The following is a 6494-nucleotide window of genomic DNA, read 5'->3' as shown; positions in this document are numbered from 1 at the left end:
ACATCTGGAAGGTCTCCTGGTCTAATTAGCATATTACCCTTTTATTAGTATAGAGGCCTGGTGCACGGGTAGGGGCCAGCTGGTCTGCCCTGAAGGGGGTCCCGGATCAAGGTGGGGGTGGTGCCAGCCTGGGTGAGGGGCTGGGACAGTTTGCAGGCTGGCCATGCCCCCATCGGGGTTGAGGGGGGGTCTCTGCTTAGAGTGGGGCCAGCCTGAGCAAGGGTCTGAGGGCTGTTTGCAGGCTGGCCATGCCCCCATCAGGGTGGGGGGTCCCTGCTGAGGGGCATGGCCAGCCTGGGTGAGGGGCTGAGGGCTGTTTGGGGGCAGTTTGCAGGCCAGCCAAGCCTCTGGCTTTGTCCAGAAGGACGTCTGGAAGGTCTCTGGAAGGTCTCCCAGTCTAATTAGCATATTACTCTTTTATTAGTATAGACTAGAGGCCCGTTGCATGAAGAGATTTGTGCAATAGGCCTTCCTTCCCTTGGCTTCCAGCACCGGTTTTCCTCTAGCACCCGGGACCCAGGCCTTCACTTAGCTGCAGGCTTTGGCCAGAATCTGACGTCTTCACTGCAGGCTCCAGCCAGAGTCTGCCATCTTCATCTTCATTGCAGACTCCGGAGTCTGCAGTCTTGTCTTTGCTGTGGCACTCTGCTCCTGTAGATCCCTTCGCCCCCCACCCTCCCTCTCATAGCAGGCATCCTGCTCTGCCTGGCCACTCCAGGCCTGGAGCAGCTGGGCAGCCATCATCTTTGGTCTTCTAATTTGCATACTCACTCTGATTGGCTGTGGGCATAGCGGAGGTACGGTCAATTTACATGTTTATCTATTATTAGGTAAGATTATGGTAAATCTGATAAATTGACTCACATTACTATGTATCATTAATGTAATAGTTAACATTTATTGAGATATACACAGCCTTTTAGAAAGAAAATAGAAGAAACCCTGACACAGGTTACCAGAAAGTGGGGTCTTCCACAAAGTATAAGAAACTCTCTCAGCCGCCTATCTGCCCATATCTAAGTGCAAATACACAAAGAGAAAGCATTTCCTGAATAGCCAATGTTATTTAATTTTTTTTCTCCCCTCTTCTCAACATCTTTCATACCATATGCAATCAAAATATTCTAACTCCCAGTAATGCAAGACCTAAGATAGAAGGCAATGGGTGGCAAAGGGTACAATATGTTTGCATATTAAGTTTGCTATAGAGAATGGAGAGGCAGAGAGAGTACTGAGATTAGTGTACTGAAGAGTGTCTGACTTCTCAGAAATAATTTTCAGATAAATAAAAACTGCAAACATTTTTTTTAAACAGTTAAAATAACCTTTTGGTTCCAGGCATGATCTTACCTAAATACATAGTTTACTTCCCTGATGCAAATCTGGCATGTTTTGATGCATGCTCCTTAACGGTGTCCAGTGTAAGCTTCAAACCAGGAGGTCACCGAGGCTGCAGCGGAGATCATCTCACTGCGCTGCTGCTGGCGATGCGCGGGGAGGCCTGGGTGCTCTGGCTCTGCGAGACTCCCACGGGCTGGGAAGGGACCTCACAAAACCGGGGGCTTGGCAAGTCCTCCCAGTCTGTGCCCAAGTCGGTTTCCTCATCCCTTATGTGCTCATCTCCACTCTCATCTGATTCTCCAGCAACTCCGGGATCCACCAATTCCATGGACTCCTCGAGGTCTGCTCGCACTGCAAAGGGTGCGGACCTGCCTAGGTGTTTAGAATTCGGGCTGACCAGGTACATTAGATTCCTGAGGGATGCAGTGGTTGTAATGGATCTAAACCGACATGCTGAGAAAAGCACAGGTAAAGAGTATTTGCATTCAGTTTCTTTACTGCTTGAGTACATTTCTGTCTGCTGAGAGTTTCCCCACAAAATTCACTGTTGCACAGCTTTCTGGGAAGATGTATGTCGAGTACTAGTATATGAGAAAAATGTTGGCCAGCTGAGTCGCATGGCACAGGGCAGCGCTGAAGGTGTAAGCAGGTTGTTGTGCTCCATGTCCGGCCGCTGCGTGGTTTTCCTCTCTTCCGCCCAATTAGAGTGGGCAGAGTAGTCCCGGTTGTTGGAAGGCTGACCGAAGACCCTGTGATGCGGATGCTGGTGTCCCCGTGGTGGTCATCACAGACGCAGCTCCCTGAGTGGAAGTCGTCCTCCGGCCTTCAGCAAGCTTGCTCACAGTGCTGGAGGTCATGGCACTGCCTTCACTTCCTCAATTGGAAAAAGGACAGGGGTGAGCTCTAGTATATGAGATCGGCGCAGATCTGCCAGACGCTCACAATGACTTTTTAAGTCGATGGTCTTTTTTTTTTTTTTTTTTTTTTTTTCTACGAGGTCCTCAAGTTCGCGGTTGTGCCTCTGAATCTTCTCCTTTTTCTCTTGATGTCACTGGGCTCCAGTATAAAGCTTCTGATTCGTTTCCTTGGTTTTGAGAAGGCCTTCAGAATTTTTCTTCATTTCCTTTGCATATTGTTTTTTCAGCTATTTAATCCTCATCTTGCAGGACATTATTTTCCATCTCAACTGATCTGTTATCCATTTTCCTTCCATAGCTTTTAACACTTCTTTTTGAAATGCTTCTTGCTGCTTGCTCTTAAGTTGGCTTAACCGTTCCTTCTTCTCTATAAACCTCTCTTGGTCACGGCCGTCGAAGTAGACGGAATTGCCTTTCTGAATGCACTTGCCAGTCAGTGGTGTTGCATAGCAGACACTGTTCCACCTCCAGGTACAGCCCCTCCGCGGCGTCCACCGAGTCCACCTGGTCCCGGGCGAGCAGCCGGGAGCCTCCGGCGCCCGGGATCCCTTCCCACTCTGCAAACAATTTTATTCATTGGGAATAATTTTGTGATTTGCTCACAGAGAGCCAAGAAACAAGAGCAGGGGATAATTCAGCCCTAATTCAGTAGAATGAACATTTTCACATGGGTTCTGCACAGCAAATTGCAATTGAACATGGGATTTGAAAAAATAGTCCTGCAGAATCAGTGAAAAGTGGTGAAGAAACAACTGGAGTAGATACACTCTGTTGGTTCTCAAACATAAAATCCAGGTAAAGTGCTCATTTTAATTAAAAAACAAACACACACACACACACAAAAAAAAAAAAACCCTCTACAACCTTAATGTCTTACTTTGTAAAAAATGCAAAACAAAAATTATTCAAATGAAAACTATAGTTTTCATGATGTTTCAGACACATTTTGTAAATGCTCTTAAACAGATCTCAATAACAACGCATTCCAAATGGAATAAGAGATATGATTTTATAATGAAATATTAAGTGTTTGAAGTCAGGCAATCATTTCATAGATTGAAATTCTGCCCCTGTCCCTAACTCCAAGGGTACTTTTGCACAAGATATTTAAACTGTCTATGCTTAATTTTCCTTATTTATGAGATGGGGATAATAATATCTACCTAATAGGTTTGGTTATTTTGGAAATGAAGAAAAAATAGCAGAGAGAATATAATTAAAATAGTTAATAAAGTGCCTAACATAGAGAAAAATCTCAACTTTTTTTTACTGTAAACATTATTCTTTACAGTGATTATTTTAATCTATTATTTATGTAGAACTACTTTGCAATCATTTATTCTCTGTCATATATACTGTATATACAATATATACAGGGTGTGGCAAATCAGGTTTACAGTTGTTTGTATGGGAAATCATACAATAATTAATAAATAATAATATAAGAATAAACTCTTATTTTGTGTACTCATAACCATGAACTTACTTTTACTGCACCCTGTATATTATAGTGTATATTATATATTTAAATATACATAATGCACACATATTTTTTGTCACTGCCTTTGCTAACCTTTGGAGCTAGAGATAAAACATGAGCTTGTAAAAGTAGTAGGTCATGTTTAGGGGGGAATTTAATGCATGAGGGAGTTTTAAAAAGAGAAACAGACAGTTCATGAGTTTTCTATTTGGTTGTTTCTCTTTCTTGGTAGTCCCATTTCAGTAGGTCTAGAGACTATTTAGGGACTTCTTAAAGTTATATTTATGAACATTCACCTTGCCAGATAAAGAAATCATGGCAAATATCAGCCTATCTGTCCCGTATTTTTAAAGAGGCTAAAGAGATTCATGCAGTTGAATCATTTAGAATCAACCCAATTTGGGCGTCTGTGTCACATAATCATGTTATTGCCAATTACAAAGGAATATGATATTTTTAGATAATGTCCACTTTGGAAATTATTGGTTACTAGAGGCCCGATGCACAAAATTCGTGCAAGGGGTTCGGCCCCCACCACAGCCATGGCTGCCTCTGCCTCAGCCCTTGCAGCCCCGGCTTTGTCCGGAAGGACATCTGGTCAAATTAGCATATTACGCTTTTATTATATAGGATTATTGACTGTAGATTTAAAATGTAGAATTATCCATTTTCTGCTTACAATATTCCTTCTTTCCATAAATAAAGTGAGATATTTCTATTTGACCTGCATCTAGGTTGTATATGGAGCAATTAGTACAACGCTTTTATATTCTTTTGCTTTGAGAAGTAGTGAGTAGATGCAGTTACTACTCTCCAAGAATGTTAACGTGACATGATCTATAAGCCAATATCTCTTTCCATCTCACAATATTATAATTCTTTCCACTTGACAATTGTTGCACGACAAATGGAAATACAACTGTGAAATCAGGATTTATCCAATAGTAATTCTTAATGAGAAGAAGGGAAGTTTGAAGAATAAATTATTCCTAATAGATTCTCCAGATCATAAGTCCTTACCCCAAATTGCCTCCTCCAGGGTAAAGCACTGATTTCATTTGCCCTTGCACACAGGCAGTGACAAGGGGCACACTGCAGGAGTATAGAGAGAGATACAGATCTATTTAATGGAAAGATGAAAGATGAGACACTGACAGAGTGAAAATTGTGCAGAATGTGGAGTCACAACAGGAGAAGAGTGCACTGTGGAAATTGAAGTAAAATAAATCTCCAGACCAGTCGCTAGGATGACACCTAGAGTGTTGCTTTCCTCAACACTTCTGAGCCCCCAAAGAAAACTAGAACTAAGACTATAAAAATAGAAATACAAAGAATTTCTACTAAATTTGGAGTTGTTACCTTAAAAAGAAAAAATGATAACAACTTATAGCATTTCCCCTATATAGAGCACAGTGGCAGTAGGGCTGTATGCCCATGTCAGAAAGAAATGGACTATTGATCTGGTTTTGTGAGCTCTCTAAACAAGAGGATTAGATCACCACCCAAATGATTGTGAAGATGGCTTGCCTGGAGCCCCAACCTGTAGCACAGATGTAGGATACTGGAACAATAAGATGAAGAAAAGGATGACTGTGAACAGAAAATGAAAGGGAGGTAAAGAATGCATAATGTACAGGATAGGCTCTTAATGTATACTTTATGTGAAGCCAAAGACCTGCTCTCTGTTAAACTGACTACAAAAAGCATGCACATTGGTAAATTTTCTGACTTCAAGGTACAAATTATTGCATCAGCTTCCTGTGCCTAGTTCATACATATGATTTAACACATAGAAGATTAATTTCTGGGGACAATTCAGAATGAATTTCATTTCTTGGCAGAAAATAAGCCCTATGGCAGAAAGCACTGGAAACCTGATATTGGTGTCTGTTTATAGTCAGTTCAAGGAATTGATATTGCATAGTGCACATTTTCAGCTGAAGGCTTACTTATTTTCACCTCAACTGTTTACCTCTCGTCGTGTTTCTGTACAACCACTCTGTGTTAAGAAAATCTTCATACTGTGAGTCATCAGTCATTCTGACTCCTGTCAAGTATACCCATTACCCTAAAGTAAGCAAAAATAATATATCACACATGACAAATGCAAATTCAAACTCGCTGATTGAATCCCTACAATAGTTCAATTAACCTGTGGATGTTTACATCAGGTAAGCACTTTTGTTAGGTGATGTATATAAACCACACTGTTTGAGAGAGTCATTTAAAACAGATCATTGTAGAGTGAGTTTGAGGCATAGATTATTTTTCTTTACTATTAAAATACTACAATATTTTCCCATTAATTTTAAGCACTGTGCCCTTATTTATGTTATTTTTAGTAAAAAGTATATATTTATATATAATTTATTTCATTAAAGCCCTAAGTGAATAGGTTCATTTTCCTTAAATGTAACTGTTGGTAGTATGTTAATAATTCTATTATTTACACTGCAATTAACCAATTCCTAAAACTTAGTACGTTTACCACATATGCAAGGCCCCCACTTTTCTATATCAGCTTCTACTACTAGGCTCATGAAATTCTGGGAAACCTATTATTTTCGACCCATACTTGCATAAAATTTAACTTATGACAGAAAAGTAATTTACACAAAAATATTAATGCTGAGCAGGTCAGAATACAAATGTTAGTTGTTCACCACATTATTATCCCAGGTGAGAAAGCTACTTAAAAAGCACTTTAAAAATCAAAACCAGCCCTAGCTGGTTTGGCTCAGTGGATAGAGTGTTGG

General features: G+C 40.7%; 1 pseudogene across 1 annotated transcript; it reads right to left on the bottom strand.

Moving 5' to 3' along the window:
* Positions 1-1406: 1406 nt before the first annotated feature.
* LOC308252748 (beclin 1-associated autophagy-related key regulator-like) lies at positions 1407-5777 on the bottom strand (annotated as a pseudogene). The gene is made up of 3 exons: positions 5711-5777; positions 3832-3839; positions 1407-2815 (listed from the first exon to the last, which is right to left on the bottom strand). The product of its transcript is annotated as a beclin 1-associated autophagy-related key regulator-like (transcript).
* Positions 5778-6494: the final 717 nt, after the last annotated feature.

The sequence above is a fragment of the Plecotus auritus genome, assembly GCF_963455305.1.
Source record: "Plecotus auritus genome assembly, chromosome: 7".
NCBI lineage: Eukaryota > Metazoa > Chordata > Mammalia > Chiroptera > Vespertilionidae > Plecotus > Plecotus auritus.
This window is presented reverse-complemented; position numbering and strand designations above follow the sequence as displayed.